The sequence below is a fragment of the Salvelinus sp. IW2-2015 genome, linkage group LG18 (assembly GCF_002910315.2).
Source record: "Salvelinus sp. IW2-2015 linkage group LG18, ASM291031v2, whole genome shotgun sequence".
In the NCBI taxonomy this organism is placed as follows: Eukaryota; Metazoa; Chordata; class Actinopteri; order Salmoniformes; family Salmonidae; genus Salvelinus; species Salvelinus sp. IW2-2015.
The window spans coordinates 2,424,227-2,430,657 of NC_036858.1; the positions used below are offsets into that span (position 1 = coordinate 2,424,227).

Here is a 6,431-nt window from a genome sequence, read left to right on the forward strand (position 1 = left end):
CTTACAGAACGAGTGAAAGTAAACACAGACAACTAAGGCGAAGGACATTGTGACCTCTTGTGGACAATCAGAGCCTTACACGTACGCACTAAGGAGAAGGCCAAGTAGGACTCCTTTCACAAAGCGGAACCCTTTTCATGAAGTCCTGGGTCCAACTGAGATACACGACCAAAACCTTCAACACGTACAGTTGAGGTCGGAAGTTTACATACACCTTTGCCAAATACATATAAACTCAGTTTTTCACAATTCCTGACATTTAATCCCAGTAAAGCTTCCATGTCTTAGGTCAGTTAGGATCACCACTTCATTTTAAGAATGTGAAATGTGAGAATAATAGTAGAGAGAATTATTTATTTCAGCTTTTATTTCTTTCATCACATTCKCAGTGGGTCAGAAGTTTACATACACTCAATTAGTATTTGGTAGCTTTGCCTTTAAATTATTTAACTTGGGTCAAATGTTTCGGGTAGCCTTCCACAAGCTTCCCACAATAAGTTGGGTGAATTTTGGCCCATTCCTCCTGACAGAGCTGGTGTAACTGAGTCAGGTTTGTTGGCCTCCTTGCACGCACACACTTTTTCAGTTCTGCAAACAATTTTTCTATAGGATTGAGGTCAGGACTTTGTGATGGTCACTCCAATTCCTTGACTTTGTTGTCCTTAAGACATGTTGCCAAAACTTTGGAAGTATGCTTGGGGTTATTGTCCATTTGGAAGACTCATTTGCGACCAAGCTTTAACTTCCTGACTGATGAATTGAGATGCTGCCTACATATCCACATAATTTCCCCTCATCATGATGCCATCTATTTTGTGAAGTGCACCCGGCCCTCCTGCAGCAAAGCACCTCCGCAACATGATGCTGCCACCCCTGTGTTTCACGGTTGGGATGGTGTGCTTCGGTTTGCAAGCCTCCCCCTTTTTCCTCCAAACAGAACAATGGTCATTATGGCCAAACAGTTCTATTTTTGTTTCATCAGACCAAAGGACATTTATCCAAAAAGTACGAGCTTTGTCCCCATGTGCAGTTGCAAAATGTAGTCTGGCTTTTTTGTGGTGGTTTTGGAGCAGTGGCTTCTTCCTTGCTGAGCAGCCTTCAGTTTTATGCGATTATAAGTCATTACTGTGGATTAGACACTTTTGTACCTGTTTCCTCCAGCTTCTTCACAAGGTCCTTTGCTGTTGTTCTGGGATTGAATTTGCACTTTTTCGCACCAAAGTACCTAAATCTCCTAGGAGACAGAACGCATCTCCCTTCCTGAGCGGTATGACAGCTGTGTGGTCCCATGGTGTTTATACTTACGTACTATGTTTGTACATAACGAACTTGGTACCTTTCAGGCGTTTGAATTGCTCCCAACCAGACTTGTGTAGGTCTACAATTTCTTTTCTGAGGTCTTGGCTGATTTCTTTTGATTTTCCCATGATGTCAAGCAAAGAAGCACTTGGTTTGAAGGTAGGCCTTGAAATACATCCACAGGGATTCCACCAATTGACTCAAATGATGTCAATTAGCCTATTAGCTTCAATTAGCTTCAAAACCCATGACATAATTTTCTAGAATTTTCCAAGCTGTTTAAAGGCACAGTCAATTTAGTGTATGACCCACTGGAATTGTGATACAGTGAATTATAAGTGAAATAATCTGTCTGTAAACAATTGTTGGAAAAATTACTTCTGTCATGCACAAAGTATATGACCTAACCAATTTGCCAAAACTATAGTTTGTTAACAAGATATTTGTGGAGTGGTTGAAAAACAAGTTTTAATGACTACAACCTAAGTATGTATGTAAACATTCCCGACTTCAACTGTAAATGCGTGCATTACTTCTTACCCATAAGAGCGCCAGTTCGAGGCAAGGTATTAGGATTACTGTGAGCGTAGTTTCCACATAAATCCAAGTGTCTTTTTCTCTCTCGCTTCCTCTCTCTCTCTTTAACTCTCCTTCCTTTTTAACAAGTGTCATATTGTGTTAGTCCGCTAGGGACCTGTTTTCATCGTATTAAGTTTCTAATCAATAACCTATACAGTGTGTGTGTGTGTGTATGTGTGTATCCTGTGTTATCATTTAGTTTGTTAGTAAATAAATAATCAAATACATTTGTGTGGTACGGAATGATCAGTACGACTCTGTGTTTGTGCAGATTCAAGACGTTTGCGACGTACACAATGAGACTGATATGAGGTAATGATTAATAAGTGACTGTTATCAATATATAACTTTAATTCGGGAGATGGTAACTTGTTAAACAACTTCTTCCATGGTGCCCCAAATTCCTAATGAGTTAATTGTTTAATTTAATCTGGTAACAATTAATCATAGTAGGTAATTATTTGATAAATAACAGTCATCACATTAATGAAAGGCACGTCACTAGTCACTAGGTCTACTTAGAAATCAGGAGCATCTCATCCCTAAGCTGCTTGATGGTGTTGCATTTAGGGCAGACAAATCCCTGTCCATTTTCCAAATTCCTGCTTATATTCATCTTGTGATTGTATGGAAAACCTCTCACACCTGATGCATTTGTGCCCAGTCATGGATYAAACACTGGTTAGCTAGCACTGCTAGCGCTAGCCTGCTCCGTTTTCATGATGGCTAGCAGCTAACTGCTACTTAACAGGAATCCAGGACACAAACTTGCAGTCCCAGCAGTAAAGTCTTACCGCGTCGCGGAATCCGTAGCAATTCATACTTTAGCTATGAGTAAAAATGATTTAATTAAAACTATTTCATAAAAACAACAAACCGAGTGAAGATAGTACACCGTTCTGTAGCGCGCTTTGATGACGTCTGTTGTGTGATGACGTCTAGAGCGAGGGACTGCTAGTGCTGACACACAAAACCAACTTTCCTTTAAAATTATTCATAAATACTATTCTGCCAACCACTATATGAAGAAGTTTAAGGAAAACATCAACTCAAATTGCTCCTTTMGTAATGACCACCCAGAAACATTGTTGCAACTTTTTTGGCATTGTATTTATGTYAGAAAACTGTGGCAAGACATCAGTAGATTTATAATTGAACACATTTATGAAGATTTTACACTATTGTGGAGAGATGTACTGCTTGGATTCTTTACATACGATAGAAATAAGCTGAAACATTTTTATGTAATTAATTTCATTATTCTTTTGGCCAAATTTCATATACACAAATGTAAATTTACAAACAAAAAAACTAATTTTCTTACCCTACAAAAAGAAATTGAACTGTATTTTAAGAGAGTTAAATACTCTACTAACAAAAAAGCTGTTAGAATTGTAAGTGTATGTGTGCTGACAAACTGCCTGGGAGCTCCTCAGTGGTGAAACTCCTCCTCCTTCAATCAGTGGTGAACCAGGTGGAAAAAATCTTCCAGGCAATCTGGGCATGCCAGCACCTGGCTCTGCTGTTGTCTTTAGACCGCAGTGAAAGGAGCATTTATAACACCACAAGACCAAGGAAACTTCATCTTTGTGATCAAGGTGACTGTGCAAGTCCAAGCCCTCCACAAAACTGTGAAAGACAGCCGGTAAGCGCCATATTAGCCATGCTTGGCTAGACTGACTTAAGCAGTGCACTGCTAATGATACTCTGGAAAACACAGACTCTTAACTCTGATAGGACTTTTGCAGTGGTATTTATAACTTCAAATTTGTTTTTGTGGGGTATAAAGAAAAGTAAGAAGAGCCAAATTCAATTGGTTGACCAAAGAGAACTGGTTTGAAATGGTTTAAAAGTAATTATAAAGCTGGTAATGGAGAAAGTCGTAGTAAACCAAGTTTTCTTAATTCAGTAACAAATGTATAGCTAAAAAAAAAATCTTTGGCTAAAAAATTGTAAGATTTGTCTGCCCTTAAACTACTGATTAGAAAATAAATGTAGTAAAAATAAATGCTAATTTTTTACTACTAAAAATATTTTGAATGTATTTGGCTAAAATGCCAATTTAAGAAATTATACTGATTCTGCTCATTTGATTAGAAATGGTGGGTTTCTATTTTGGGAAACATTTGCTTAAAAGTGGAAACCTTGTGTTTTATGGTGGCAGAAATGTGTTTATCTGGGGTGAATGTGGATAATTTTGTGTATTTGATTGGGCTGTCAACTCATAGTAACTTGTATTTGTCATCTCTTTTTTTGAGGTTTTTCACCTGTTTACTGCCAACCAAAGAATGGTAAATAAAAGACAAACAACTGATTCCATGGCTGTTTATTGAGTGAAATCCAGTTAAAATCTTCATGTGGAGGGACTGTCCTTTTCAAGTGGGGAATTGCACAAGAAAGAGGTCAAAACTTGACAGTATGTATGTCTCCTAAGGTCCTTGTGTAATTGTAATGTGATATTGTACCCCCTAGCTCGATTGTCCATTATATATAATCTATATATACTTGTGTTCCCTCATGTACTTTCTGTATTGATTTGTTGTTAATAAAAAATAAATTAAAATAAAATAAAAAAAGACACACAAAACCAACTATTTTCTCATACTCAGGAACCCTGTGCGTCCGGCCAACCCCAGCCTGGCTTGCCCTAGGGCTGGGTGGTATACCGTATTTTGCTATATACCGGTATTTATGCACGAACCGGTTTGGGTTTTTACTTTAACTTCTATAACGGTATTTAATGTTTGGTTTGTTAAATGTGATACGCCGTGTGTAACGTCCATTTTTATAGTTTACTCCGCTACCTGAGTCATCCCTCTCGGCTCTCTTTCTCTCTCCATGCCACTTCCACACAGACATAGTTCCACCCTGTTACTCAAGGAGCGCATTTGTTGTTGCTTGACCACGACACTTTCGTTCAGTCTGCATGGTCAATGCAGCACATGCAACGTTGGTTCCAATTTGATCGTAATATAAAACCACAAGAGTTCTATAATTACAATATTAGTTTGTGTTTCTTACATCMGCAAACAGCTAGTTTGTATTTTCTTAACAAGTTAAGCTAAATCGTGCTAGCCACTAATGCTAATCGCTAGTTAGCTGGCTAGCTAATAAAAGTACTGAGTCAGAGCAAACGTAGCTAGCTAATACAGCCTGATACCAGTACGGGTGGAGGCTTAAATCAGCATGTTGTTTGTGCAACAGCATCTTCTAAATCAAAGGGGAATAGGTGAAGCAGGATATGTTGGCTAAATGAATAAACATTTAATGTAGCCAAAGATTATAGGGTCCCCTATGAAGCACTGAACATCACTTTGGTTCCTACCCTGTCACAATAACTCGTCCATGGCATTTTCATTCGTTGTCATGTCAAACAACACTGTATTCAAAGTGCCCACTATTATTTATATTCCAGCTATAGAATTATAATAAACATTCTATTTCCATYATTCCAAAAGTTCACCCAACTGTTTTGATTTTAATCACAATTGCAACATTTGGTAAAAAATAAGGCCTAGTATTTTTGCACATATCGTGGCAGTGTGGAAATGATCTCAAATGAGTGCAGGAAATGCAGACATTTATGGAAATGCAGGAAATTATTTTAGGTTGAAGTTGAATTTAACAGTATAAAACAATCAGAATGGAGAAAGACACACTGAAATCATTTAGAAGATATGTGTTGCCACCCTAAGGTCACACACTACTCATAAAGCAAATTTAGAACTTTTATTAATCAAAAACATAAAATACAGTCAAATACCGTCATACCGTCAAACATTTTAAAAATACCATGATATGATATTTTGGCCATATCGCCCAGCCCTAGCTTGTCCCTGTGAGTCCGGCCTACCTTGGCCTAGCCTGTCCCTCCGGTCTACCCCAGCCTGGAGCCGTGGGCTGTCCCTGTGAGTCGGCCTAACTCGGCCTATAATCTCCAGCCTACCCTGGCCTAGCCTGTCCACTCCGCCACCATCACAGCTGGCCTGTCCCTGTGGTCCGGACCTAGCCTTGACTAGCCTGTCCCTCCGGTCTATCCCAGCCTGGCATGTCCCTGTGAGTCCAGGCTAACTCGGCCCTATCCCTCCAGCCTTACCTCTGGCTAGCCTGTCCTTCCCGGCCTAACCCCAAGCTGGCCTGGTCCCTGTGAGTCCTGCTACTTGACCTAGCCTGTCGCCTTCCGCGTCTATCCCAGCTGGCATGTCCCTGTGAGTCCGGCCTAAAGCTCGGCCTATCCCTTCCAGCCTACCCTGGCCTAAGCCTGTCTCCGGCCTACCCCAGCTGGCCCTGTCCTCGTGAAGTCGCGGCCTACCATATTGGACTAGGCTGTCACCGGCCTACTCCAAGCCTGGGCCTGTCCTGATGGCTTGGCCCTACCCTGGCTACGCCTGCCCGTCCTGTGTAGGTCCGGCTATCCCGGCCAGCCTGGCCTGTTGTGCTCTCGGCCTACCCGCTGGCCTAGCATGGCCTGTCCCTGTCAACGCCCCTATAAATGCAAAGAGGCTCGTAAATAAACATTGTCAAAAATACTCACTGACATTTCAATATCATCA

The 6,431-nt window shown here is 40.5% G+C and overlaps 1 long non-coding RNA gene across 1 annotated transcript; it reads left to right on the plus strand.

Moving 5' to 3' along the window:
• The first annotated feature begins 3,291 nt into the window (after positions 1–3,291).
• Positions 3,292–4,192, plus strand: LOC139029215 (uncharacterized). Its single transcript, XR_011481494.1, has 2 exons — positions 3,292–3,523; positions 4,137–4,192. It is a non-coding gene; the product is annotated as an uncharacterized lncRNA (long non-coding RNA).
• Positions 4,193–6,431: the final 2,239 nt, after the last annotated feature.